Raw genomic sequence first — 10,893 nt, 5'->3', positions numbered from 1 at the left:
CTAACCAGCTCACTTTCAGCAAGGCTGTTCAAATTCTTTGAATGGGTCAGTAAAATACTTGCTAATGGGGAATTAGCTCACGAAAGCTCATGCTCAAATAAATTGGTTAGTCTCTAAGGTGCCACAAGTACTCCTTTTCTTTTTGCGAATACAGACTAACACGGCTGTTACTCTGAAACCTAATTTATTAAGCGAGACAAGGAGGTAATAACTTTTACATGACTAACTTCTGTTGATGAGAGAGACAAGCTTTCTCCCTCCAGGAGCTCCGTGTATCTCAAAAGCTTATTTTTCTCACCCACAGAAGTTGATCCAATAAACGATATTCCCTCACCCACCTGGAGTCTCGCTCATATCCTAGGACTAAAAGGGCTGCAACGACACTCCATATAAAAGATTTTTGTAACAGACTCATATCCCTGCGGGTAACTGGCCCCTTGGGGTCAGTCATGGCATTGTAGATGCTCTTCTTAATCCCCACTCCCTGGGTGTTTCCAACAAGTTTAAGATAAGCTTTGTATCTAAGGTTTCAGAGGGGTAGTCGTGGTACTAGAAATTAGTATGGGGGAAAATTAGTTTTTGTAATGACCCATCCACTCTCAGTCTTTATTCAGGCCTAATGTGATACTGTCCAGTTTGCATATTAATTCCAGTTCTGCAGTTTCACATTGGAGTCTGTTTTTGAAGCTTTTTTGTTGAAGAATTGCCACATTTAGGTCTGTTATTGAGTGACCAAAGAGATTGAAGTGTTCTCCGACTGGTTTTTGAATGTTATAATTCCTCATGTCAGATGTGTGTCGATTTATTCTTTTGCTTAGAGACTGTCCGGTTTGGCCAATGTACGTGGCAGAGGGGCATTGCTGGCACATGATGGCATCTATCACAGTGGAAGATGTGCAGGTGAACGAGCCCCTGATAGTGTGGCTGATGTCCCTTGAATAGATATGCGGACAGAGTTGGCATAGGGACGTGTTAGTGTCTTTATTGTGTGGTGGGTGTAGTTGCTGGTGAGTATTTGCTTCAGGTTGAGGGGGGCTGTCTGTAAGCGAGCACTGGCCTGTCTCCCAAGGTCTGTGCGAGTGAGGGATCGTCCTTCAGGATAGGTTGTAGATCCTTGAGGATGCGTTGGAGAGGTTTTAGTTGGGAGCTGAAGGTGATGGCTAGTGGTGTTCTGTTATTTTCTTTGTTGAGCCTGTCCTGTAGGTGACTTCTGGGTACTCTTCTGGCTCTATCAATCTGTTTCTTCACTTCAGCAGGTGGGTACTGTAGTCGTAAGAAAGCTTGACAGAGATCTTGTAGGTGTTTGTCTCTGTGTGAGGGGTTGGAGCAAATGCGGTTGTATCGTAGAGCTTGGCTGTAGACAATGGATCGTGTGGTGTGATCTGGGTGAAAGCTGGAGGCATGTAGGTACGCATAGTGGTCAGTAGGTTTCCGGTATAGGGTGGTGTTTATGTGACCATTGCTTATTAGGACCGTAGTGTCGAGGAAGTGAATCTCTTGTGTGGACTGGTCCAGGCTGTATTTTTCACTCCATGCATCTGGTGAAGTAGGTTTTAGCCCACGAAAGCTTATGCTCAAATAAAATGGTTAATCAGAGGTGCCACATGGACTCCTCATTGTTTTTGTATCTAAGAACACCCCTTAATTCAACAAGGAATCCATCAAGCAAAAAAAAGAAACCACTTCACCAGGGGCTCTGGTCCTACTAAGCGCTCCTGTTGACAGTCTCTGAATCCTTGTTTAAAGCAAGAAGCTTCCTAGAGTGGGATACAGCAGTCTTGCTATTATCCGTAGATGAAGAACCCCCCTTCTCTTCCCTGGAGCTGGGTCAGCAGCAACAGCCTTTGCAGTGATCTCCTTCCTTCTCCACAGGTTCTGCCTCTGGATCGACCCTCCCTGAATTCTGAAAAAAACTCTGGTAGGCCCAGGTGCTCATTTACCAGTTAAGCCCTAAAGCGCTACCTGGGCAATCAGTTCCCCTCAGGCTGGCTCACCAGCATTAGTCATAGGGAGACTGGACCCAGCTTCCTTCCTTCTTAAAATTGGAGAGACACAAGCAGGAAGATAATGATTGGGGCTGGGGCACTTTACTTCTGAGGAGAGGCTGAGGGAACTGGGCTTATTTAGTCTGCAGAAGAGAAGAGTGAGGGGGGATTTGATAGCTGCCTTCAACTACCTGAACAGGGGGTTCCAAAGAGGATGGAGCTCGGCTGTTCTCAGTGGTGGCAGATGACAGAACAAGCAGCAATGGTCTCAAGTTGCAGTGCGGGGGGAGATCTAGGTTGGATATTAGGAAACACTGATATTAGGAGGGTGGTGAAGCACTGGAATGGGTTCCCTAGGGAGGTGGTGGAATCTCCTTCCTTAGAGGTTTTTAAGGCCCGGCTTGACAAAGCCCTGGCTGGGATGATTTAGTTGGGGATCGGTCCTGCTTTGAGCAGGGTGTTGGACTAGATGACCTCCTGAGGTCTCTTCCAACCCTAATCTGCTATGATTCTATGATCTGCAGATGACACAAAAGGATTAGGCTAGTCAGGACAGAGAGGGCTCTGAGGAATTTCAAAATGAAGCTCATAAATGCAAAGTAATGCACCTTGGAGGGAGCCATTTAAACTACTTTTACAGGCTTCTAAATTAACTGCATTAACTCAGAGGGGCCTGGGCATCCCTGGGGGTAGCTCAGTGAGACTAGGCTTAATGTGCAGCTGCAGTCAAAAAAGCAAACAAGATCAGAGTGCAGAAGGAAAGGGCCAGAGAATAATGAAGAGAAATTCCTAATGCCTTGTATCAATCAACGGTGTGGCCCCATCGGACATGGTTTGCAGTATCAATCCCCTCGTCTCAGGCATGGTATTGCAGAGCGAGAGGGGGCTCTGAGGCAGGTGATGCCTGGGAAAACTTCTATGGAAAGAGATTGAGAAGATTGGGATTGTTACCTTGGAAAGGTGATGAATGGGAGGCAGCAGAAGTATTTAAAACTGAATGGTCTAGAGAAGGGAGACGGGGAGCGTCTCATAAGAAGGGGAAATTTGGTGACATTAAAAAGTGGGAAATAAACTGATTTAAAAACACTTTTCCATGTTTATTATTATTTGTATTCCCATAGTGTCTAGGAGCCAGTCACAGACCAGAATCCACTGTACCACACACTATGGAAAGGGCACAGAATGATAGGCTTTGCCCCCAAAGACTTTACAGTGTTAACCTATGGAACAGACTGCCACAGGAAGTCATTGAGGCCAAGAACTTGATAACATTCAAAAAAGGACTAGAAGTTCCTGTGGTTACCAAGAATGTTCAGAGTTCTCATAATTAGTGAGAACAGAATTCTGGCAGAGATATTAAACCTCCTGCTTCAGGGCTCAAGCCAATCTTTGACTATTAGAGACCAGGGTGAGACCCCTAATGTAGAGGGCAAGTTACCCCCCATCTGCAACTTCTTCCGCTTCCTCTTCCCTTTATCGTCCCATCAGCTGGGGTTGGGTCATTGTGCAAGCCTCTGCCAGCTTCATCTCTCCGAGATGGCACTAAGGTCTTCCTGCCTTCTTTGATGCAATCCATCCATTGCTTCCTCAGATTCCTTGGCATCTCTTCCTTACCACTTTCTCCTGTCATGCTGTTTTCACCAGGTCCCCTCCATTCATCCTGTGCATGTGACTCCAACAGGGTCACACCTGGATTTTATCAGCCACCTCATGGACTTGGACTTCCATCCTAATACTCTCATTTTGAAATCTGTCTCTTACTATTATTCTTTTTAATAGCATAAAGCCAGCTCATCTCTCATGCCTGCAGGTGTAGGATCTGCTGTCTCTTTTCTGCACCCTACAGCACTGAAGGAGCACCATTGTTCTGCACGCTTGGGCTTTCGGGCTCAATTGTGTACACCTGTCATACACAACCCCTGACGGGTTGTTCCAGCACATCCCAGTCTGGCCTACAGCTCCTGCTCAGTCACACCATCTTCCATGACCCAGCCACCAAGCTGGCCGAACTGGTCCGCCTGGTTTAATCATACTCAGTTAATCTCTAGGTCCAGTTTCCCTCTACTGACCCACATGACCTCAGTCTTGGTTGTGCTCATTTTCATCCCAGGCCTGCTTAGCTGGTCATACCACTGGCTTGCTATTTCCTTCAGATCTTCTTTGGAAAACACCTTTATTGCCATATCGCCTGCACACAGGATCTTCTCACCTTTGCCCCAGTGTCCTGCTGACCTAGTCCATCAGTATCACAAGCAGCAGTGGACACACAGCTGACCCTGGATGCAGTCTCACTTTAGCTTCGAAGGGGCCAACGGCTGGTACAGGTCTCACGGCTACTCAGAACCAGGCTTCATTTGACCCATAGATGGGGGTTGAAGTCAGAATTTTCCTTCTTCTAGATAGGCTGGGGCTCTTCAGCCAGGGAGCACATCTGCCCTGAGCGCTCTGGTTATTTTTAAAGGGCTCTGGATACAGGCCTGTCACACACCCACTTTTGGAGAGATCCCCCCTGCCCCATGTATGCCAGTGCAGGCTGTCAGAGACACTGGCCTTTTATAGGTGCTGGGATCTCATCCCACCCCACCCAACAGCCCTTGGACTAGGGGGTTCTGATGCCTTCCTCAGCAAGTCCTGTGTTCCAGTGCTTGGACCCACAGAATCCAAGGCCAGTGAGCAGAGTTGGGCCCCTACAGAGATTCCCAGTAAGCTGAGCAGGGAGCCGCCTAATCTAGCCCGGAGGGACATGCCAAGGCAGGGGATTGGACCTAGGTCCCACGCCTCAAGAGGTCGTTAGGCCCCCTCTCTGCCATTGCTTGGGGCCTCTAGGCACCGGCATCCACCTAGGATGCTTGGTCGTGCCCCTCTCCTGGAGTTCAGTGTCTGAGCCAGGCCAGCCCCGGTCATGGCAAACCAGAGACACCCAGTGACTGAGGCACCCGCTGGAAGGGGGGCCGGAGTCAAGTGCCTCAGCTGCCCGATTTGACCCCAGGTCTCCTGTCTTGGCAGTAGGCCATGGGTGTTCTGGGCAGGCTGCCTTGGGCTCTGCTGTACAGCCGAGCTACTGCTGGCCCAGACAGGGCCCTGCGGCCTGGTGAGGGGACGCTCCGCCCAGCAGTCCAGGTGCTGATGGACATTGGGTATTGATTCAGCATGGGGCTCCTGGGCACTGCCTGGCACACGCAGTACGAGCCCCACTGGCCTGGGGATGCTCAGCCTGAGGCTGGCTGGGGGCTTTGGCTTGCAGCCAGCCCTCAGCACTCTTGCCCCGGGGCTGGGGGGGACGACCCACATTACTCAATGCTGTGCAACCAGTGCACCCCTCCCCCCCAGTGGGGCAGAGGCACTTGGCTGGCAGGAGCAGCACATTCAGCAAAGGAAGCAGTGTCCCCCATCCCTCTGGCCCCCACCCCACACACTGCTCATGGCTAGAAGTGATTTCCATTGTTTACAGTTTAGTTCAATGGCTCTCAGCACCCCCACTGTACAAATTGTTCCAGAGCCCCTGACAATGCGTGTTGCATTGCAAAGGGCACCATGTCACCCGTGTCTCCCTGAGTGCTTCCAGAGGCCCTGAAGGCCCCACACCAGATAAGACAACAGAGAAACTGGGTGAAATGAAGATAATCAATGGGACACAGTAACACCAGGATATAAAGATATATAGGAATGACGACGTAGAAGGGGTAGTGGCACTATTTGTTAACGAAAGCATAGAATCCAATAGAGTAAAAATCTTAAATGAATCAAACAGTGCCACGGAATCTCTAGGGACAGAAATTCCATGCTTCAACAATGAGAATGTAGAAGCAGGAACATACGGCTGACCACCCCCCCCCGATGGTGACAGTGATTGTGAAATGCTCATAAGAGAGGCTACAAAATGGGAAATGACGGCCTAGGAAGGAGTACTGTGGTAAGGGATCTTGGGGTCATAGTGGATCAAAAGCAAAATATGAGTCAACAGTGTAACGCTTGCAAAAAAAAGTGAACATCATTCTGGGATGTATTAGCAGGAGTGTTGTAAGCAAAACACAAGAAGTTACTCTTCCGCTGTACTCCACTATGATTAGGCCTCAGCTGGAGTATTGTGTCCAGTTCTGGGCACCATATTTCAGGAAAGATGTGGACAAATTGGAGAAAGTCCAGAGAAGGGCAACAAAACTATTAAAGGTCTAGAAAACATGATCTATGAGGGAAGATTGAAAATACTGGGTTTGTTCAGTCTGGAGAAGAGGAGACTGAGAGGGGACATGATAGCAGTTTTCAAGTACATAAAAGGTTGTTATAAGGAGGAGGGAGAAAAATTGTTCTCCTTAACCTCTGAGGATAGGACAAGAAGCAATGGGCTTAAATTGCAGCAAGGGCAATTTAGGTTGGACATTAGGAAAAAACTTCCTGTCAGGGTGGTTAATAAATTTCCCAGGGAGTTTGTGGAAACCATCATTGCGGGCTTTTAAGAGCAGGCTGGACAAACCTCTGTCAGGGATGGTCTAGAAATACTTAGTCCTGCCTTGAGTGCAGGGGACTGGACTAAATGACCTCTCGAGATCCCTTCCAATCCTACAACTCTATAAAAACAGAAAACTCAATAATAATGGGGGATTTCAACTATCCCCATATTGACCGGGAACGTGTCACCTCAGGACAGGACACAGAGATAAAATTTCTAGACACCATTAATGACTCTTCCTTGGAGCAGCGAGTCCTGGAACCCACAGGGGGAGAGGCAATTCTTGATTTAGTCCTAAGTGGCACACGGGATCTGGTCCAAGCAGTGATGATAGCTGAACCGCTCAGTATTAGTGACCACAACTTAATTAAATTGACCATCCTGTGGGGGTGAGCGGAAATACCACAGCAGCATTTAACCTGAAAAAGGGGAACTACATGAAAAAGAGGCGGCTAGTTAAACTGTAATTAAAAAGAACTGTCACAAGAGTGAAATGCCTATGAGCTGCATGGAAACTTTTAAAAACACCGTAACAGAGGCACAAATTAAATGTATACTCCAAATTAAAAAAAAAAACAAAAAACCCCAACCCTGGCTAAACAACAGAGTACAAGAGATGGTAAGAGACAAAAAGGCATCCTTTGAAATCTGGAAGTCAAATCCTACTGAGGAACACAGAAAGGATAAACTTTGGCAAGTCAAGTGTAGAAGTATAATTAAGCAGGCCAAAAAAGAATTTGAAGAGCCTGCCAAACAATCAATGGGCTCACTGGATGATTGAGGTGTGAAAGAAGCCCTCAAGGGAGACAAAGTCATAGCGGAGAAGCTAAATTAATTCTTTGCATCAGTCTTCACTGCAGAGGACGTGAGGGAGAGTCCTACACACGAACCATTCTTTTTAGATGACAAATCTGAGGAACTGTCCCAGATTGAGGGGTCAATAGAGGAGGATTTGGAACAAATAGTTAATTTAAATATTAATATGTCACCAGGGCCAGATGGTATTCACCCAAGGGTTCTGAAGGAACTCAAATATGAGGTTTCAGAACTACTAGGTGTAATATGTAATCTCTCTCTTAAATTAGCCTCTGTACCAGATGACCGACGGGTAGCTAATATAATGCTGATTTTTTAAAAAGGCTCCAGAGGTGATCCCGATAATTACAGGCCAGTAAGCCTAACTTCAGTACCAGACAAATTGGTTGAAACTATAGTAAAGAACAGAATTATCAGACACACAGATGAACACGATTTGTTGGGGGAAAGTCAACATGGCTCTTGTAAAGGGAAATCCTGCCTCACCAATCTATTAGAATTCTTTGAGGGGGTCAACAGTCACTTGAACAAGGGGGATCCGCTGGATATAGTGTACCTAAACAAAGTCCCTCACCAAAGGCTCTTAAGCAAAGTAAGGAGTCAAGGGGTAAGAAGGAAGGTCCTCTCATGGATTGGTAACTGGTTAAAAGTTAGGAAACAAAGGGTAGGAATAAATGGTCAGTTTGCACAGCGGAGAAAGGTAAAAGGCAGGGTCTCCCAGGGCTCCATACTGGGACCAGCGCTGTTCAACAGTCATAAATAATCTGGAAAAAGGGGCAAACAGTGAGGTAGCAAAACTCACAGACAATACTAAATTACTCTAGATAGTTAAGCCCAAAGCTGACTGTGAAGAGTTACAAATGGATCTCACAAAACTGGGTGACCAGGCAACAAAATGGAAGATGAAATTCAATGTTGTCAATGCAAAGTAATGCACATTGCAAAATATAATCCCAACTCTACATACAAAATGATAGGGTCTAAATTAGCTGTTACATCTCAATAGAGAGATCTTGGAATCATCGTGGAAAAAATCTGCTCAGTGTGCAGCGGCAGCCAAAAAAGCGAACAGAACGTTAGGAACCATTAGGAAAGGGATAGATAATAAGGCAATAAATAACAATGTCACTATGTAAATTCATGGTATGCCCACACCTTGAATACTGCCTGCAGTTCTGGTTGCCCCATCCAAAAAAAAAAAAAAGATGTATGAGAATTGGAAAAGGTTCAGAAAAGGGCAACAAAATTGATGAGGTTTGGATCAGCTTCCCTATGAGAAGAGATTAAAAAGACGGAACTATTCAGCTCGAAAAAGAGACTAACAGGGGATAGGATAGAGGTCTATAAAATCATGACTGGTGTCGAGAAAGTGAATAGGGAAGTGTCATTACACAAAGTAAAACTATTTCCCCATGTTTATTTCCCCCCACCACCACACACTGTTCTTCACACGTTCTTGACAACTGCTGGAAATGGCTCACCTTGATCATCACTACAAAAGGTCCATGTGTGTCCCCCGCCGCTCTCCTGCTGGTAATAGCTCACCTTAAGTGATCACTCTGGTTACAGTGTGTATGGTAACACCCATTGTTTCCTGTTCTCTGTGTATATAAATCTCCCCACTGTATTTTCCACTGCATGCATCCGATGAAGTGGGCTGTAGCTCACGAAAGCTTATGCTCAAATAAATTTGTTAGTCTCTAAGGTGCCACAAGTACTCCTTTTCTTTTTGCGGATACAGACTAACACAGCTGCTACTCTGAAACCTGAATAGGGAATTGTTATTTACCCATCACATAACACAAGAACTAAGGGGTCACCAAATGAAATTAATAGGCACCAGGTTTAAAACAAACAAAAGGAATTATTTCTTCACACTATGCACAGTCAACCTGTGGAACTCATAGCCACTGGATGTTGTGAAGGCCAAAAGTGTAACTGGATTTAAAAAAGAACTAGATAAGTTCATGGAGGATGGGTCCATCTATGCCTATTGCCAAGATGGTCAAGGACGCAACCCCATGCTCTGCGTGTCCCTAGGCCTCTGACTGCCAGAAAGTGAGAGGAGACGACAGGCCAGGATCACTTGATAATTGTCCTGAACTGTTCACTCCCTTGGAAGTACTTGGTGCTGACCCAGTATGGCCATTCCTGTGTTCTCGTGGATTAAGAGCTGGTATGGAAGGAGATGTTTCTAGCGGAGTTCCACAGGGATCCGTGCTAGTTCTGATGCCATTTAACATTTCCATCAGTGATCAGGAAGTAAATATGAAAACCACTGCAGCAACACAAAGCTTGGCAGAGTGGTGAAGGACGAGAGGCAGGACAGTCGCAGAGTGACTGGATTGCTTGGTAAACTGAGCCCATTCCAACAAAATGCATTTTAATACAACCCAATGCAAGGTCATACATCTTGGGACGAGAAACGCAGGCCAGATGTACAAAAAAGGGACTGGAGCCTGGAAAACAGGGACCCTGAAAAGGATTTAGGGGTCACAGTGAGCAAGCAATTCAACATGAGTTCCCAGCGTGATGCACTGGGGAAAAGGCCTAACGCAATCCTCGGATGCACACCCAGGCAAGGAGTGACTTGGAGGAGGGACGTGATTTTTCCACTGTAGCTGGCACTGGGGAGGCCAGTACTAGAATACTGTGCCCAGTTCTGGGGTCCACATTTTAAAAAGGAGGTTGTGAAAGCAGCGGGTGCAAAGAAGAGAGAGAAGTTCTCCGAGGGCTGGGGAAAATGCCTTACAGCGAGACTGGAAGAGCTCAATCTGGTTAGCTTATCAAAACGAGATTGAGAGGAGACTTGATTACAGTGCCTAAGGAGAAAACACAGGTACTAATGGGCTCTTCAATCTAGCAGAGAAAGGCAGAACAAGAACCTATGGCTGGACGCTGAGGCCAGACAAATTAAAATTGGAAATCAGGCTCCAATTACTGTTACCAGAGCGGGTGACAAACCACTGAACTGCCACAGGAATCGGCATAGTCTCCATCTCCTGGAGCTGCAAGACTGAAGGTCTCTTTCGAAGAGATCTGCTCAGCTCCCCCAGAAGGGCAGCAGGAGGGAGCACAGCTCCGGTGGGCACGTGAGCAGTGCTGGAACCTCCTGAGCAGTGGACATCCCCCGAGAGATTGGCTGACAGCCCCATGACTGGGGAGAGCCCTGGGGAGGGACTGGATGATCCAACATCTCCACAGCCCCTTGGTCAGCAACGGCCTGTAGGAAAATCCCCCATCAGTCCTTCCCCACATTGGCCAATCCCGATCCATGCAGAAGGCCCGGGGGCGGGAGGAGAAGAGAGGGAAGAAGGAGCAGTTCAGTCTTCAGTAGATTGTTTCCAACCCAGGCACTTTGCCCTGAGGGGGGCTGGAGAAGCAAAGTGCACAAGCTGCCAGAGATGGGTGCAGGGCTGGAACCCGCCCAGCGCACCGTGCTGCCGTCACCCGGAACAGAAGAGCTGGGTGGGCCCCGAGATGTTTGGGCGTCAGTCCTGCCTCTTGGGCCCAGGGTTCAAATCAGCAACTCAGTAAAGACAAATGAGCTCAGGAGATTTGTCCCTACTGCCCATTTCTACACACCCCCAAGCCATCCCCCCACAGCACTGCCAGCTTTCTGCTCAAACACTGCAGGGCCAG

This window comes from Caretta caretta, chromosome 3 (genome assembly GCF_965140235.1).
Source record: "Caretta caretta isolate rCarCar2 chromosome 3, rCarCar1.hap1, whole genome shotgun sequence".
Taxonomy (NCBI): Eukaryota; Metazoa; Chordata; order Testudines; family Cheloniidae; genus Caretta; species Caretta caretta.
The sequence above is the reverse complement of the archived record's forward strand: the minus strand, read 5'-3'. Positions refer to the sequence as shown.